Here is a 19,472-nt window from a genome sequence, read left to right as displayed (position 1 = left end):
CGATGAAATCTAATATAAGCCATGCCAAATTTAAAGGGCCGAATAGAGGAAATTGTCGGCACAAATCATTTCGAAGTCGAAAGTGAAAATGCAGTAATATGTACTAGACCATACGCAAATAACAAAAATATACGCGGAAAGAGTCGGCACGGCAGCTCCTTCTTTTATATGGACATTAAACGTGATGGATGGTTTTAAAACATCGCGTTATATTACTCTATCCGGGCGGCCAGCAGCGCGGCGCGGCGCGCGGCGTGCGTGGCCGGTCAAAGGGGATGCCGGCTATGCGAATTACATGAATACATTAAGGGAGCACTGCCTCTACATGTTACACAGTAATGCTCACGAATAAATTTAGAGCATGTTCCTTCATCATACCACCACCAAACGGTAACTATGTATGTAAATTTTGACGTTTCTGTATAGATTCGTCTACGATAACAACAGGCTCGCCGTTACAAGGCGATACAAAAGCCTTTACAATTTACCTTATGAAAGATGGAATTTAAATGAAGGCAGTCAAAATAAAGTGAGGTTTGTAATCGCACAAACTGTTCGGTGACACCAACAATGCCTTTAAAAACAAAGATAATAAGTTTTTTGTTCGCCTAATTAATTGCGATGATAAACGACGCACAAAATCGGATGATTTTGTCAGTACTTGCGGGGGAGAAATTCAAATTTCTGATTATCGTTTGTCGCCGCTCCTGCTTTCCCTTCTTACGCAAACAATGGAAAAAAGGGGACACCGCTCTTCAGGCGCAAGCTAAGAACAAAACAAACGAATTTTTAATATCGTCTTTATCGATAATTGAGACTCTCGCGAAAACCTCTTATTTTGAAAACTTTTAGAGACTGTGAAAGAGGAATCGTGAAAGAAAATGGAATTGGAAGAAAAAACTTTTTTCATCTTCTTTGTTTGACATTGACAGTCACTAAACTTTGTATTTTCACAGTGGATCTATTTAATTTAGAATTGATTTGGGGAATTTAATTGTCTAGCATCTGTTGGGTGACTCGGTCAGATATTAAAATATTGTTTGAAATTGAAGGCAGTTGCCGGCAGGTTGCTGCCACTTCAATATTGCGGTTGGCAGCCCTGTTGAGGTAGCACGGATTAGATGCGTAAAGAATCGCTGGATTGCGCATTGCGTTGTCGGCGGGTCATAAATTACTTGTATCTGGATTACACCTATGAGTTTCTTGCGAGCGAATGCCGGTGGGTAGCGAGCAGCGACGGGGATGCCGGGAACAAAGGCTAATATGTCATCGCGACCAAGTTAATTGACGCGGTTTCCGCACCGACGCAGCGGAACGCAGACGTCAGCGTTTCCTCCGCTTACATATTTATATGGAGCACTGCGCTCGCTCACCGTGAAATAATTTCTATTCGCATTTAATTTTCGCGGATGTGGCTTTTTAATCTGTGTCTAAAAGAAACGTATCATCCATTTGTCTTTCAGACCGTAAGTTACAGTTAGTAAGTACAGAAAATAGTCCGTGACTAAAATAGTCTACGATCGATATCAATCAAAGTTGCGTCATCTATCCGCATTGAACATGCTCCGTAAACTTATCTTTTTTAGATCGAAAACAATCATTTCTAACTTACAGTTTTTACGACGATCTCTAGTACCAACTTTGAGGGCTACATTAGACAAGACGTTTGTCCAAAGTTTATCTCAGTAATTTCAATTAAAAAGCTCTAATCGACCCCGAAACGTTCGCCAAAATCGGTGGCATTTGTAATCACCGTGGCGTGAGTTTATACTCTTTAATGGACTTTGCAGAAGTAGTTCCAACTCTCTTTACGGGTAAGATATTTGAGGAAAAACTACCCGCCACCTACCGCAGTAAGTGGCAAAGTTGGGCAAGTATGGCAGACATGGAGGGTATGGCAGCGCGGTGGCGCGGTGGCGCGGCGGCGCGGCCGGCGCGGGCCCAGTTGGCGCGACTTAACGTGTTTCATTAAACGTTTTGTCGGTGTAATCGCAAGTAATTTAAGTGAAGAGAGCCGAGCTTCCGACTTTGTAAGTATTTTGTGTTTTCTTTTTTAATTACTTCGTTTGAACTTTGTTGTCGGGCTTTTAAAAGCTGACTGACAGCCAAATAACAAAGTTCTTTATAACTATTTAGGGATGATTTAATGAAATTGTTGACTTTAATGCGATAGCGCCTCCTGAAATTGATACTTCGTTATCATCGCAACGATGTACTTGTGACAGTCTTTCATAGATACTTTATATTTTAGCTCAACAACCGCAGTGCACGTTTTTAACACAATATTTCTAAATGAAGAGCAAATTTTAACCTGGGATTTTGCTCTTAGCTTTTTAAAGTAACGTATATTCGTGCTGTAAGTTTATGTAAAATTAAAACATAATGAAATTTAATTTTGTACACACAGGTTAAATACAAGCTATTACAGCCGTGAATGATGTAAGCGCTGCTGCGCTTCACTTTGCGGTCGCGGGACTTACGAGTATGCGCCGCTGGACGCTAGTTATGAGCTCCGGGCCCTCCATAAGTCACTCTCTACATCTGTTTCATCATTCCCTAGTGAACTCACCTTTATTACCTTCCACAATATATCGCCTTTTATAATACCAGCAATATTAACGATGGCATCGATCTTTGATATCTTTAGCTACTGTGTAAATGACGCGGCCACACGTTTTACCGAAGTCCCTTCATTTCTATTGAACGTAAAGTCATCACGACACGTAAACCAAACTTTATGTAGTAGACTCATTTTAGATACCTAAACTAAGTATTGAGTCACGGAGAAAGTATTCTCAAATCGAATGCCAAATGATAGGTAGATATTTATCTAGTTTTGAGTTTCAAAACTTTGCGGTTTGGGATCTAAACGTTAGAGCAAATAATTTAGTTTGAACGGGTACGGGATACACAAACAAAACAAGTGTATCGCACGCTAGGCAAGTTCGGGAATAACGTGACGCGGTAAAACTGCGGTTTCGAAAGACTTGTAACTTTTCGTACTATTTTCACCTGACAACGTAAAACGCTCGCCCTTTAATACTTTCACAATCGTCTCACGAGGGATTCTCTTAAAATGCATAAATGGTTTTGTCATAATTTGAATTATCATAATCCTTTTCGCATAACGTTTTTAAGCATAATAGTACTTTCCCATAATAACATCTACGAATACTGGTTTGTTAAGTATAACTTATTTTTGGACTAATATTTGTTGGTATAAATTTGATTCGCATATAAATAGGTATGTATATCCATAATTCTTTTTTAGAATAATAGTGTTTTGTCATAATTTTTACAAGGCATAACAGTAGGTTAGGGTGCGGCGGGGGTAGCCCTCGGGCCACCCCTACGCCGCCAGCATGTTTATCTTACACACGAAAAGTATGCTGAATGATGACCAACAGCATGAAATAGAGTCAAAAAATATAAAAAGTCACAATCATAAACCAAATGCAGCCAAGGAAAAAGTAAGTTTCGGAAATGTTCAAAGTTGTGCCAAAACTTTTCTTATTCGGAGTATAGTTTTTATGCTTATAATAATTATGCTTATATATCATTATTGTCATTAATTATTATGCTTATAGTAATTATGAGTTTCAAAATTATGCTTAAAAAGTTATGACAAATTAATACTATGCGTAACTAATAATAGGACAAGTAACATTATGCCAAGGTAAATTATTACATAAAATTTTATGCGTAAAAATAGAGAACCTCCCACGATCAGGAGTCAAGAACATGGCCTTGCGAACGAAAAGTTCACCGTCTGAGGGAGCATACTTGCGAAGAAATTGCATTTAATCATGTTGGAACCATCTCGCAACTTTGGTTTTCATATAAGTATATTTTATAAATTCCTAACGTGCTTCTTGTCAACAATTACTTAATACTTTAGCCTTTGTAACGTATGAAGTTTTTATAAGTCGCCGTTATGATGAAATATTTTTATAAGGACCGCGTATATCATCCCTTGCTTCAAGTTTTTGTGTGATTTTATATTACAACAATATAAGGCAGCTGTGCCCTTTCCGTGATAAACGTTGCGCCCGGCTACTAAAACGGAATGGTAAAATTTTGTTCGGGCTCTCGCATGCTTTTACAAATCAGTCTAATCTAATATCGAAAATCTCAGCATTCGCTGTGACAAAAAATGAAATATCACAGGCGGGTAGTGGAGAACCGGGTTCTTTTTGCTCCAGTGTTCGTAATCAGGGGCTAGTGCATACTCTTTATTGAGATTGAGTTTTGTTTGTCCGCGACGTCGTAGCAACTTTTAATTAATACCTGCGTCTGCCGCCAGGATCGATACTGCTACATTTTTCTTCATGCTATTATGAAATTGTGTAAGTAAAGTTTTGCTCGTGTTACTTCAAAGGAACGCAGTTTTTGTTCGAAATGAAAAGATCTTTTCAATTAAGTATATCTGCAGTTACGTACCTACGGTGATTTTAAGGAATACTAAATACGAATCTTCAAAACTTTTTTATTAGAATCTGTTCTATACAATCATAATGTTATATGTATAGAGTGTAACGGGAAAAATATTAATATTTTTCCCGTTACATATATGTATAATAATACCTATGATCTTCAGACATACTTCACGAAATCAATATTGAGCACACTCTATCACGATTGTCCAATGTGAGAATTTTATTGAAAAACTTCACATTAAGTATATGTAGTGATGTAGAATTTTGAAAACTTCTGTTATAAGTTATTTAATGTCTTTCACTACAAACTTCTGTTTATGAGTCAAATATGGCATTGTATTGCATTGAACTTCACAAATATATCCAAACAATCGCATAAATTTAAAACTTTTAAAGTAGCCAACTTCAATTTCCTTCCTGATACCCACATTAGGACCGTTAAAACAATCTATAGCTTAAAGAAGTGAATTGAAGGGAATCGCAGAATGTTCTAGAATTATTCCCTGGAGTGCGATTGCATTGGTAGTCAGATCAGGTGTTTGTACCTCATGCACCGCCGGTTATGTTGTGATCGCTTCTTTTATTTTATATTCCCAGCAGCAGATTTACATTCCACCGTCATCCTGTCTGATAAAACTGATGATATTTGTCAAAAACAAAACCTTGAATATAACTTATAGGCGGTCCCCCGCCTTCGTCAGGATCAGCCATAGCGTCTTACGTGGGTATAAGGGCAATTTGAAAGGAAGTAACAGTCAAGTCTCAATCAACGTTCTTATAATTCGATAAAGTCACTTTCACTTCTTAGGCACAAAATAAATATACTAGCACATAGAAAACAACTAATCACATCCGAATAAATTGTAATCAACGATTAAAGTATTAGGATTACGAGGAACAATTGCGATTCGTCGCAGACGTGGTGCGCTATCCGTTGACGTTTTAAAAAACTGACGTCCAATATGGCTGCGCCGACCATCGACACGACGCTTCGCTAAACTGACAGCTCTCAATTGACAGCTGCCAATTTCGTTCCAACGCAACTCAATAGATGGCGCTAGTGCGGCGCCGTCACGGCCGGACTGACCTGCGACCGTCCTCGGGCGCTTCATTTTGTAATCCTGTAACAATCACACAAGTACTATAGCCCGGCTTGTCAAACAATCCGCTCGTCCAACCTGATATGCCAAATACTTGTAGGTGTATTCAACAAACACAAAATCTAGAAGCATTGAAAGTGTGCGTCCCTTCGACCACGCGTGGACCGGACGGCACCTTTCTTTCACACGATTCATTTCAGACTAGCATGTCCTTACGACCAACCACTCATGGTCTGGCCCGGACAATACTATCATCTTATCGAACTGGACCGGACAGGTGCGTCCTTTCGACCAGCCACACGTGCTTGGACCGGACGGCACAGTCCCTTCGACCAGTGTACACCTTGGGTCATAAGCCTGGACCGGACAGATGTGTCCCTTCGACCAGCCGCGACAGCTCAGCATGGACCGGACTACATTGTCCCTTCGACCAGCTTCATATAAATCGAACCATTATAATTATTAGTATTATCTTTAGGATGTTAAGCAGTTACTTATGTAGCTAAGTAAATTCAAGATTAATATAGCACATACACGACGGTAAATACCCAGTAAATCACAGACTACCCTGCTCGGCGTGGATTTGGACTTCATGCTCATAAGTTTCATTGTCAGAGTTGATGCTGAGTGTATCTGATCCTGCTGTGAGCGTGTCAGATTCTGCTGTAAGGGTATCGGACCCTGCAGTTGACGTGTCATAACTAATCAATCTATCGGGACACTCATCATTGAGTTCTACATGTATCGGCGCCGTCTCGGCCTCCTTTTCACTCATTAAACTGTTACTTATTTCAAGCAAACCATCATGACCTCGAGGTACTGGACGCAAGTTCTCGTGCGCGTATTTAAATGTACGATGTGAACCAAATAGATTTTTTAGCTCGTACCGGTCGTTATCGAGCACTGCGGTTATTACATAGGGCCCCTTAAATTTCTTACCCAGTTTTATTTGGTTGCGTTCGCTGCCTTTTATAAAGACAAAATCTCCTACCGAAAACGGCTTAATAATCGCACGACCTCGGTTAAATCTTTCAGTATCGGATACAGCTGCTTTTTGTATATTACAAGAGGCTTCATTTCGCACCACATCTAAGTCAAGCCGTTGTTCATCTTCAGACCCAGCAACCCTAATTTTTGACATTCCCAAGGATTGTGATCGAATGCCGAACATCAGCTCCGTTGGTGTGTACTTTGTGACACTAGACTTGGTACTGTTAAGCGCCAGTTGCACATTTCCTAACTCATCACGCCATGTTTTGTTAGGATCGTTTTCGATTATCGTAAGTAGAGCCTTTAAAGTGCGCATAACCCGCTCGACTTGGCCATTTGCCCTACTGGAGCCTGTTGCAATGAAATGCAGTTGAATGTGATGGTCCGCACAAAACTCTTTAAATTCCGCGCTAATATAGCACCTGCCCTGATCAGCAATAATGCGCTTTGGTGCTCCAAAAAGACAAACAGCATTTTTCAGGGCCTGAACTGCACCAGCCGCATCCACCGAATAAGTATGCTCTAATAACACGTATTTGGTAAACGCGTCGATAATAACTGAGCAATATTCTTTGCGATCGCTCTTCCCGCTCAATTTCCCGGTAAAGTCTATGTGAACAGTGTGCCAGGGCACAGAGACTTTTGGGATGGAATGCAGTTGAACGGGTTGTGCTCCGGAAATGCCTTTCGATGTTTTGCACACTATGCAAGAGTCAATATACTTTCTAACACATTTGGACATCTGAGGGAACCAGTATTGTTCATACAGTTTGTCCAAGGTCTTGTCACTCCCTAAGTGTTGTAGCTCATTGTGGACGTGATTGATCAGGGTCCATATCAACGATCGAGGAACTACGGGAAGCCATGAAATAATCTTGTGACGCACAACCTTCCTGTAAAGAATGCCGTCCCTAACGTCGTACGTTTGGCCTACATTATCTGGAAAATCGTTATTCATGTGTTTGCTAATTAAATCTTGGATTTCCGCATCGCGCCTCTGTTCCACGGAAAGCCAACCTTGATGTAGTTCAATAAAATTCACAGTTTTAGCTGCAGAGGTAGTTGGAACTTGGGGCGTAGATTCTCTACCCGCACTAGTACCCGGCAACGGATTCCGTGATAGATAATCCGCGTGTTCCATTCCACGGCCTTCGCGATACACTATGTCAAAATCGTAGGCCTGTAAAAAGGCCCACCAGCGATGGACACGAGGGGTCAGATCCGTTTTGGACTTCGATGCTTTAAGAGAATTACAGTCTGTATAGACTTTAAACTGGCGGCCATACAAATAATGCCGAAAGTGTTCCACCGCTCGTACGACTGCAAGTGTTTCCAGTTCGTACGAGTGGTAGCGCGACTCTACTTCGGACGTACGTCGACTAAAGTATTCTACGACATAGGGAAGATTATCTTTCTTTTGGATTAGAATTGCACCATATCCCTCAGAGCTGGCGTCGCAATGCAACTCAACGGGTAACTCCGGATCAAAAATTGTTAAAACCGGTTCGGAGGTTAGTATATTTATAATACTATTACGGATCTCTTCATGCTTTTTGGTCCACTGAATAGAACCCTTCAGTTTGGTTAAAGTGTATAATGGGCCAACGATATTAGTGAACCCGGGGATAAATCTCCGAAAGTATGAGGCGAGGCCCAAAAACTGTCGGACTTGTGTAGCAGTCTTAGGTTGAGGAGAATCTACTAGAGCCTGTATTTTGCGAGAATTTGGTCTGACTTCACCGGATGATGTCTTCAAAGTGCCTCTCGACAGTCGTTGTTCACACAGATTAACCTCCTTACTAGTAGCAACTCCACCACTGGTCTTCGTGTTCCTTTCTGGACAATTCGGTGAAAGATGTCCTTGTTTGCCACACATATAGCAAGAAACAGTTCTTTCAGGTAAACCCGCCGGCCTCGAAGCGTCGTGATGTATTGGGGTTGTGATTGAATCCTCTCCTCCATTAAATCCTCGTCGCTTTTTGCATTCAGCTTGTCGATGACCTTGTCTTCCACACCAATGACATTTGCCGGGGAATTTGGTCTCCGATAATCGGGGTCGCTTATAATCAGGCTCTTGAACTTCAGAAACATCCCAGCGTCGCTTTAGTGAAATACCACCAAGGATTCTAAATAACTGTGACTTGGTCGTAACAGTATTCGCGTTCAATTCGCGACGAATCAATCCGTCTTTTTGGCTTAGGACTGAAATCACAAAACCGGTTATAACTGCCTCCGACATTTGGGTTTCCGGTATACGTTCGATCATAGTCCAGAGCCGTAGGCCGGCTTCCGAGGTACTTTCCTTAGCCCCAATTTGGAAACGAAGTACTTCGTCGAATAAATCTTGAAATGATTTTGGCTGGTAAAATCTGGCTAATAAACTTTGCTTTACCGCAGCCCAAGTCAGGTCTTCCAAATTAAGTTTAGTAAGGCAAGAAGCAGCGCGTCCTTTTAGAGCACTAGTCAGAGCCACAATCAAATCAACACCTTCCAGGCGTTTGGTCTTGACAATAAGGTCGGTAATTTTGCACCAACCTTCTATGTCCGCGTCCGTTTCATCCGGGTTGAACTGCACCAACTTCACGGCCGTCGACTGTACTGTATCTGCTAATGGCGCCGGTGATGATGATGCCATCACTCGTGTCAGTAACTCCTCCATACTGCTTAAAAGCTTCATAGCACTATTTTCTTCAGATATTTGTTTCTCTTCCTGCCGTAGCCCATGGAATCCCACTTCTGATATAGGCGGTCCCCCGCCTTCGTCAGGATCAGCCATAGCGTCTTACGTGGGTATAAGGGCAATTTGAAAGGAAGTAACAGTCAAGTCTCAATCAACGTTCTTATAATTCGATAAAGTCACTTTCACTTCTTAGGCACAAAATAAATATACTAGCACATAGAAAACAACTAATCACATCCGAATAAATTGTAATCAACGATTAAAGTATTAGGATTACGAGGAACAATTGCGATTCGTCGCAGACGTGGTGCGCTATCCGTTGACGTTTTAAAAAACTGACGTCCAATATGGCTGCGCCGACCATCGACACGACGCTTCGCTAAACTGACAGCTCTCAATTGACAGCTGCCAATTTCGTTCCAACGCAACTCAATAGATGGCGCTAGTGCGGCGCCGTCAAACTTATTCATTGTTATTAATATTATTTCTAAAGTTAAAGTAAATAAAACACAACCAATCAAAAAGTAATAAAATTTTAATTTGGATATATTTAGCTACTATCCAAAAACAATCTAACACAATTAAAAACATTTGATACAAACCATCAACATAAATCTAATAGATCCGAACTTCCACTTCATAAATATGAAGTGGAGTTCCCGGTCCTTTTAGTTTTACAAAACACGGGTACGAAAATCCGTCGTTTTAACCTTCGGAAACTGTAAACAGGCGGAGTGTGATCGCTCCCTAAATAATAGCAATATTAATTAATAACTTGAAAGTCAACACCCTTCGACCTGTCATTAGTTTGAGCAGAGACGTATGACTATATCAATCATAGTTGGTATCGCGCGCGCGCACCACGACATTTTGACACCGTCTTCTGTTCCCGATATTTGAGTTCGCTAACTTTATTACGACGCACACTGCGGAATTTGACAAGGATCCTCGGTTTAAAACCAGTTATGTTATTTACATTTATTTTTCGGATGAAGATATTATTAAACAGAGTGACCAGTTCAGTGCAATTAGTGATTATATTTAAATAAGATAATATTTTACAATACTATCAATGCGCGGTAAGAATTAGATCTGTCAAAGTACATCAGCTAGTGTTGTGTGTGACGTTCATTAGCATAGTGATGTCTCAGTCGATATTAGGTCGATCGATTAATTTGTATCTAACAATACCTACTTAATTGTTTTAACGCAAGACATGCTTAAAAATATAAATATTGTTATTTACCGAATAAATGAATAATAATTTCATCAGTTAGCTAATTAGGTACTAGGTTATCAATAATTTTCCCTTTAATAATCGGCTTAAAGGATAAAAATTCTCCAGACCGAAAATAAAAATCTAAAAATCTGCTATATTCAATCAATTTTTATCCTCGCCTAACACTAACCTCACAAAATTTAAAGTTGAAATTCCGCTAATTGACGTGCAGAATTAATTATTCCTCCGCTTACTCACTAGGGGTGATAAAAAATTCCACACTTTTGTTTTAGGCCGGATGTAGGTGAAAACTGGATTTCGGACAAGGGATGGGCTGCGCATGCCCCCCACCTTTACTTTTCAACCCAAAATTCCTAACCGCGAATTTAATATTTAATTCCACCCTTGTCTAGAACATTTACCAGCGGCCATGCGTCCCGAAATAAGCTGCCCCGAATATTCCTATATGGGCATTGTCTACTTTACGTACATCTGTGCTTGTCCTTCTAAATACTGACTGTACCCACACTGTACTGTTTTTATGTGCGTTATATACTAAGTCTGAAAATCCACTGGCAATAGAACATCTGTATAATAGTAAGTGTTAATTATAAAATTCATAGTAAGTATTCTAGTTCATAAATAATACCCGACTATTAGCATCGATAAAGCAAAGTGAGTCACATCATTTTTTTAAATAAATGTTTCATTTTTTCTTTTCAATTGTTTTCAGTAAAGCCACACCCTTTCCACAATGGATTTGTCAGGGCTTTGTATGGGATAAGGTAACCAGCCACAACTGGCTATTTCAGTTTACTACAGGCTATTTTCCTTTTTCTATATATTGATTTTACATAACTAAGAGTTGCAAATCGAAGAAAAATCCGTCTTTTTGCTCTTCCGTCACAATGTTGCTATTATCCATTGCGCACAAATCGTCAAAACTCCTAGTAAACTCCATAAAGAACCTCCTCTTTGTCTATCACAGTCTTTGTTCAATGACACGGTAATGCGCGTCGATTATTCTGTTCAAGAAATCATAATGTGAACCAACACCTGGATACTTACATGTAACTAACTACGCCAGACGGTAGTTACGATACAAAATTACAAAGTCAGACATAAATGACAATCATCGTCAAATTGACAAGACCTACATAACAATACGTCTTATTGCTCTTTGTATTGTGTTCTGTGTAATGAAATGCAACAAAGACTTCTTTGTTGCTTCATGCATATCTGCTGTTAGAAAGATCTTTCTTTGTCTTTAATTTTTTCCAAATTTTCCTTTTTTGATTTCGAAGGCTCTTTAAATTACTAGCCAACCACTTTTAAACTAGGTACTTTTTTTCGTAAATAATAAATACTTATCCAAATACTTAAAAACTTTATAAAAACCTGTCTAAAACCCCGAGTATTTTTTCCTAAATACTTAACGATAGTGGGATGAACGGGGGTGAAATGTGGGTTACTATCTGTGGGATGACCAGGCCGCACATTGGTTGGGTTCCGTTTTTTAATCTCTACCACTTGACGGCGCCATGATGGATGGCCAGCCGAGGGTCACGTTTTGTCATTTTATTAATACTTAAATTGGCCACTGGTGACGCGGGCAAACGCGAATAGATCGTGTGTAGTTTTAATTTTCTGACCATGACGTAGTGACGCAGCTAAGGCGGCTGACTATCTGAACAAATATCGTATGTTCAGCAAGTTTACCGACGATCTGGTGAAGGTCGCGGGAAGCCGCTGGATGCGAGCAGCGCAGGACCGATCGTCGTGGAGATCCTTGGGGGAGGCCTATGCCCAGCAGTGGGCGTCGTACGGCTGATAATGATGATAATGACGAGCAAGTTTAGTTTAGTCAAAAGTATGTACTTATGTCTCCCAAAGTATAAAGTTATATTAAAATTATTAAAATCAAATAACCTAAGTGTTTTTTGCTCGTTGGCTATACAGAGTGAACGTAAAGCATAATTCGTTTTAAAATAGTATTGTTAACATTTCAACCAAACATAATATATTCAACCAAACATAATATGTATATTTTTGCGTGATTTTCCTATGAAAATCGAATGCGTAAATTCAAATTAACGGTGTCCACCGAAAAAAGCGACACCTAGTGGCTACTAGCTACGCCACTGCCAAACGTCACAAAGATAGAAAGGAACGTGTCTTGATGGAGCGCGTGACTTGGTAAGTAAAGGAAAACAAAGTAAACTACATGATGGTATAGTTCTTGTTTATGATGATGAAGTAGAATTAATGTACATTGTAGAAGTACATCACTAGTAGGTACGAACGTGTACGCGTGTTGTTTCTCAGCTGTTCTGTTTTGTTCGCTAAAAATAACATTAATAAGTTCATCGTCATCGTTAATTTAAGAGCCACGCTCTTGCCGGTGTAGCATTCTCCTTTTATATCTATCAAAGGCCAATTATTTCACTTCCTTGTAAGACACGGCGTTCGCTTTCTCTTATAATAAGTTCTTTTCACCTATTTATGATGCATTTATGCATGCTTAATCCATTGTTTTATAATATAACAGGTCTTTACCTTGTGTCAAATTGAAAAAGCTGCACATTGTCTAATATTTCAGTTGTAGTACCTATCTGTATTAGGCTATTTGAAGTATTTAAAAACAAAAAAAAAAACAATGAAACAAGTATATTTTATTTGTGCTTTTTTAACTTTAAACTTGTGTTTACTTCTAAGAAATTCTAGTGTTTTCTTTGGGACTATTATGCCCATTTTTTACCCGACTGCAGCGAATATAATTATGTATGTATGTGTGTATGCACGTCTGTTGCAACCTAATTTCTAAACCAACTGTCAGAATTTAACAAATGAGGCGTCACAAGAAGCGTCTCAGAACTGAAGCGCGATTTTCCGGTGGTTATAGGCCATAGCCTATGACGTTACACTAAATTCAAAGTGGCGCCCTCTAGAGGACATAAACTAAGGACGAAAAAAAAATAGATTTTTTTTTAATAATAGTATGTGTTGGGAATGAAATGAAAGGGCCTATTTTGCACATTTTAAATATGTACATATTACTAGCTTTAACTTGCGGGTTTTCTTGTAGGTATTTACTTGATTAATATGTTAAATTGATAACATGACTGCTCAGACATGTCCCGGATAGGTTTTATCTCAAAATCTCGCATGAAAGACGTCTCGGAAGCGCGTTATTTCAATAAATATGCCCCCAAAATAATATATGTACTTAAATAATAATATAAATTTAAAACTAAAACTACAACCCGACCATGGAATAAACACGCTCTAACAACAAGAAAATAATGTATTTTTCTACGAAATTCCACCGAATAGTAATGTTTAGAAGATAGTCTAGGTCGTATTCCAATCTGTCTTAATAGTTTGCTTACCACGGCATGCGCTTTTTAGAGCGTGTTTTTTCCGTAGTCGAGTTTTAGTTTTTAAACACAATTTTTTCTGCCTATGTTCTACAACATATAATGCGAAATTTGTATTCAAATACTTTACTCAGATATACAGATACTTAAAATTATTTTTAAAGTCCTTATCATTCACAGTAGCATCCAGATTCGTAACAAGCATACAACAGTGTAAATTACTTAATGAAATTTTAGTTTACGAGGCGAATACAACTACTTGAAGTAGGCAGGTAGGTATTTCATTTTAGCACCTTAATAGTTGAGTTTAATGTTTTTGTTACGACTTGTAAGAACAGTGTTACAACGGTTACAACGTTTATCGCTGGTATACTGTGTACCTATTTCCTTATAGAAATATCGAACTTTCATACAATGTAATGAAACTTTAAACAACGCTATTCCAATAAACACTTCAATATAGTTTTGGTCCTAAACTAAAAATAAATTAAAATGTAAATTTTAATGTTTTTTCGAATGCGGAACAATATACTTATTAAAGATAGCTACGTATATCTCTATATCTTTTATTCTACTGAATTACGTAAAGCTATAACAAAAAATCTGTTTAAATTCAGTTTAGGTGGTATGATACCGTTAGTATGTTATTAACAAGATGCGGCGGCGGCGCATTGAATGGCATTTATGTCTACTCGGTACGATACTGAGCTTTGTGTGTTTGAGAGCGTAGTTGTGGATCATTATAATTATATTAAACTCCACTGTGTATAATGCCATGTATATGTTTCCTATAAATGATGTTTTTTTCTGTTTTCGTAAGTCGAATGGGTGTCGAGACAAACCTCTTTCCCTCAATCAGCGCTTATCGCTACCGACCCACTAGGGTCGATTAATTCTTTCATATATTTTTCCTCTCAGACGACGCCCAGAGCCGAGGTTCGCGCCCAACTGGGCACCCTCAGGCCTGTTGTCTAGAACGTTGTACCGGGTGAGAGCCTTCAGCGCCTCCCATTTGTCCGGCCAAGTAGTTAATGCCATCTGCGGCAATTCTACAATAAGTCACGTCAAAAAAAGACATACCTCTGTGAGCTAACGGCATCGTTCAAACAATGTATTACATTAAGGATTTATCCTTTCTATGCATTATTATATCCCAGTATCTTAATTTCAAATTTATTTTTTAATATACTAATTAGTTTTTCTTTTAAATAATTGGTACAGCCACTAAAAACGGTAACTCTATATTGTTTCTGAACAACGCAGCAGAAATTTAAGTGTTCGCATGCAAACGAGCTGGGCCACCGTTTTCGTCACTGCAGCGGCCGGCTATAGTAGGGATGCATAAATATCTCTATAACCCCACGCTCTTCATTTACCAGACCCAAAGAGACATTACGTCCAATATACCTAGACGCCCTTACAACTACTCTCTCAAAACATATTAGCGAAGTAAGTTGGCTAACCCAGTCGGCTTGGGTTAATGGGGTGTCAGGCAAATGATGGGTCGGAGTTACTGCTCAACAGAAGTACGGGCAGCCAACACCTGATATTGACATCCCTTATAAACTTGAGTACATAACTTTTGGTATTTTAAACTTTAATAAGTTTGATTAAGATTGTTAGAAAGGCAAGTTTTTATGCGCGGTTTTCAAGGTACCGACAATTTTCAAATGTTCTCAGCTGTAATGGATTGGCAAGATCTCGTAATGAAGATGTCATCTTGGAAAAAATGTCCGAAAATACATTATAGGTATCTTTTTTTGAAAAAGAAACGAATCTTTTTCCTGTTTATAGGTAATATGCTCTCGCTTTAATAGTTATACAGCTAAACAGTACACCTCCTTCCTAACCTTTTAGCTTATAGTCAATCCTTCAGGTAGCTGCTTTAATAAATGTCGCAGGGTGTGTCTTCAAAGTTAAACCGGTGGTCGATAAACTTATTAGGTAGTGAAGTGTTCAGTGATCGCTGAACCGAGAAGGCGGGCCGCACTATGACATGTCATTAGTGCCTCGCCTTCCGGAGACTCGCAGGCTAGGAAAACAAAGTGGCTTAAGAATTTTTCCCTTGAAACTTTACTATGAAATACTATGAGAATCTGTGGTAGTCGTTTAGGGAATTTTAAAGGTGATTAAGGTGTGAAAGAGTATATAGGTAGTTTGGTTTTGAAGACAATATAATCGTGGTGGTTTAACAGATAATTTTGTAAAATTTTGTAAAGTTTAATATAAGTAGGCTATAAGTTATGGAAGACTTATTTGGAGTACACAACATAAACAACATTTCATTAAACTTCTCTAGACATTCTTAATCCTACTACGCAACTCATTATATTCTTTCTTTACAAGTTCACATAAAGCCAAATGAAAAACTACATCGCTGCGCTTGCCAACAAGGTAATGCAATTTCTCGTATTCCGTAAAATATAAAAATCTCGACGTGCAAGAGTAAATGCACCTTCAAAAAGCAAAGAGTAGCAATCTAGCGTGGAATAATTTTTCCGTGCGATTGCGATGCGATGTTTTGGTGCATCGTTCGACAAATAGCCGCCGCCGCCGCTCCGCGCGCCGCGTCGCAGTCCGCAGGGCGGTCCGCTGACGCTACAATTTCTACCTCTCGTCGACTGAGGCACCGGCAACTCGGAAAAAATGTCGAGATTGGCGAACACCGAGAGCCTTGGGGTGTCGGCCGATTCGCCACGTTGCAACACGGAGATTGCGCCGTCTGTTTTGTTTGCCTGTTACCGTCTTATTTCCGCGACAGAAATTGTATGAAGGCACATCCGACTTAAAATTGTTACTTATTTTGCAAATTGTACCGAATTTTCCCCTTTTTTTAAGAACTCCGAACAATATGTTTAAACAACTCCCGGGTTTAACTTTACACGCGACGTTTCAAATAAAGATTTGCATTTTAATGCCACGAAATGATGTTTAACGCTATCTAGTTAGTAGTTAAATAGCTCATTCTCATTCTTGGAAACGTTCCCTAACGTAATAAACGACAAGAGTAGGAAGCTTCGCGTGAAAGTTGAGAGCGTATGCTATCTCATGCAAATTACGGCAGATTTATCATAAGACGTCTCCGTAATTGCGACGTGAGGAGATATGGCGGGAGCGCTTAAAGCCACTCTCCAGAAAAAAGGCAATTAAAGGGATAAACTGGAGCAGTTAGGTCGGCCGTCACGCTTAAGATATCTCTGGAGAACGACGCGCGGCGGTGGCGGCGGCGGCGGCGCGCAGTGGGACGCGGCGGCGGCGGGACGCGGCGTGCGTGCTCGCGCCTCCTTCAGACCCCGCTGAACATGTAAAGGGCGTGGACCAATATCATAGACTACAGACTAGAGACAGGGGAGGAACATCCACCACTGACGCTATTGCACTTGAAGCTTTACAAAGCTAAAAGCAATACAGTTATTTGATTTAAGTCGGGTGTGTACCACCGCCTTCCGCTGGATTGTGTTTGTTCGGGTTTGGCAGATGTCAAAGTTGTATGTTTTGAAACAGAGACTCGCGTTGTTTGCGATGTTTGTTTTGAGACGGCAGGTATTACTTTCTGTGTAGGTATTTCTGCCATACGCTTTTGGAAGTGGCAATGTGGAAACTTATTTCCGTGAAAGTAGATAAAGTTATATCCTTTTGTCTTACCTGAGTTATGATAGAGGAGTTATCTACGTAAAGAAAACGTTATATTATGCCTTTGGTTTGAAAAATAATTAACGATAGTAGGTAAGAAGTACCATTGAGCTGTCATTTTGTTTATTAGTTCGCTGTTGGGTTGAAAGCAATTTTGGGTCGACATCGGCATCGATATGAAACTGGGAGTCCATCAAAATAATCATTTGCTTTATGAGGACTGACGATATGTGACATTCGGTCCAGTAATTAATGCAAATCAATAGCGGGACGTGCGATTGATTCCGGGTCGATTCCGGGCGATTCCGGACGACTCCGGACTAGCGGAAAGCCGATCAATTACGTTAATGAGCTGAGGGTTCGTATCGCTGACGTTTCAATATTATGCAGCTGCTTACCGTTCCCGCTCAGTAATAACTGGGCAACGCATTCGTTGCACTTTCCAGTTTGTTCTGAAGTGATTTCATTCCATAAATTTACCGTCATTTTGCGGTCGGTACATATTTTAACTTAAGTTGAGTAATCTTATTGAAGTAAATACAGTCTTCTTCGATTTATCACTTTTCTTTAGAAGTTACAACAATATATCTTCAAGCTTTTCTTTCAAGGTAAAGTACGATTCTTGTTTTGTTTTAAAATAAATAAATGTGATAACATTACATTATGAAATTGATGACAAACAAGAATTCCTTCACCATACCTACGCATTCGGGCTGGAAAACCACTAAATGATTTTTTATACCGTACTATTCGTATATAGATACTATTACGTATTTCTTTCAGAGTACCTCTGGTAGACCAAAAAATTATAGCCGGGGTACTTAAGTCGTTAGTTAACTTACAAATCGACCATATAATCTACTTACTGACCGACTATTACAACCAGCATTTTACTCCACCATACTCATAACTCACTCTGTATTCAATTGGAAATTGGCTTCCTTACATGAGAACCTATCTACATGCAAGAGTTTCCTTACGAAGTAACGTCAGGGACGACCAAGGCTTTCAAGCAACTGGCTGATAGCATTTGCATAATATCGAAGCGGTCCGGATACACCTAGGGCTCATTAGCCGCTGATCGGCTTACGATATCGACTATACTGACGTGGTATCGCCTGCTAGATACTTATTGTTACAACTATACGAGTTGGGAATGTTCGAGATTATTGTTATAGATTACATAAAATCAGCTTATATACGTCCCACTGCTGGGCACAGGCCTCCCCTCAATCAACCGGAAGGAGTATGGAGCATACTCCACCACGCTCCGCTTTGGATTTCTTTAGGTGTTTTTTACCCGCCGGGACCAACAGCTTAACATGCCCTCCAAAGCACGGAATCATCTTACTTTTTCGAACAAACGGGTGATTGATGCCTGCAATGTCCTTACCAAACAAAGGACAGTAAGTAATTTCGAAAATGTCCCCATTGGGAATCGAACCCGGACCTTCAAATCGTGAGCCTAATGCTCTAACTGTTAGACTTCGGACGCTGTTACAGATTACGCAATACAAAAATATATGTATGGGTCAATGACTACTCTATTAATGGAGAAATGATAATGTGTACTTTCTACATCATTAAAGAATTAAAGTCAAGTACAAAATATAGCATTAAGTAATAGGTACAGGTTTTTCAATTAATACATGTAAAATTGATATCCTGATATCACAGTACAGATACCTATTCATGAAATTCAATTTCTATTTTGTCTGATAGAAAATCTATGCTGATGAACTCCTAAAGAAAATTGTAATTTTAGTTAAAAACTGAGTTACACAAACACGATTTCAGACATAATAAACTTAGGCGAAATTAATATATTTACTTACCAAATTCAAACTGTGGATCAAACCCAATAAAGTGATCCTTAAACATAAACAACACAATGACGCAGGCATACATCAATAAACTAACAAAAACAGAGTACAATAAGCCAGCTATAAATCCCGGAAAGCATCAAACCGCGCGATCTCCTTTACTTATAATATTCCGCCATTCCGCAGTCGCGCAATAAACCCAATCTAGGGAACA

General features: G+C 39.4%; 1 protein-coding gene across 6 annotated transcripts in view; it reads left to right on the top strand.

Annotated features, from left to right (window-relative positions):
* The window catches only part of LOC126367486 (RNA-binding protein Musashi homolog Rbp6), a 516,475-nt gene that overhangs the window by 242,604 nt on the left and 254,399 nt on the right, over positions 1 to 19,472 (top strand). The gene's annotated exons all lie outside the window — the stretch shown is intronic.

The sequence above is a fragment of the Pectinophora gossypiella genome, chromosome 6 (assembly GCF_024362695.1).
Source record: "Pectinophora gossypiella chromosome 6, ilPecGoss1.1, whole genome shotgun sequence".
NCBI lineage: Eukaryota > Metazoa > Arthropoda > Insecta > Lepidoptera > Gelechiidae > Pectinophora > Pectinophora gossypiella.
Note: the sequence above shows the minus strand (reverse complement) of the source record. Positions and strands in the feature narration are given on the sequence as shown.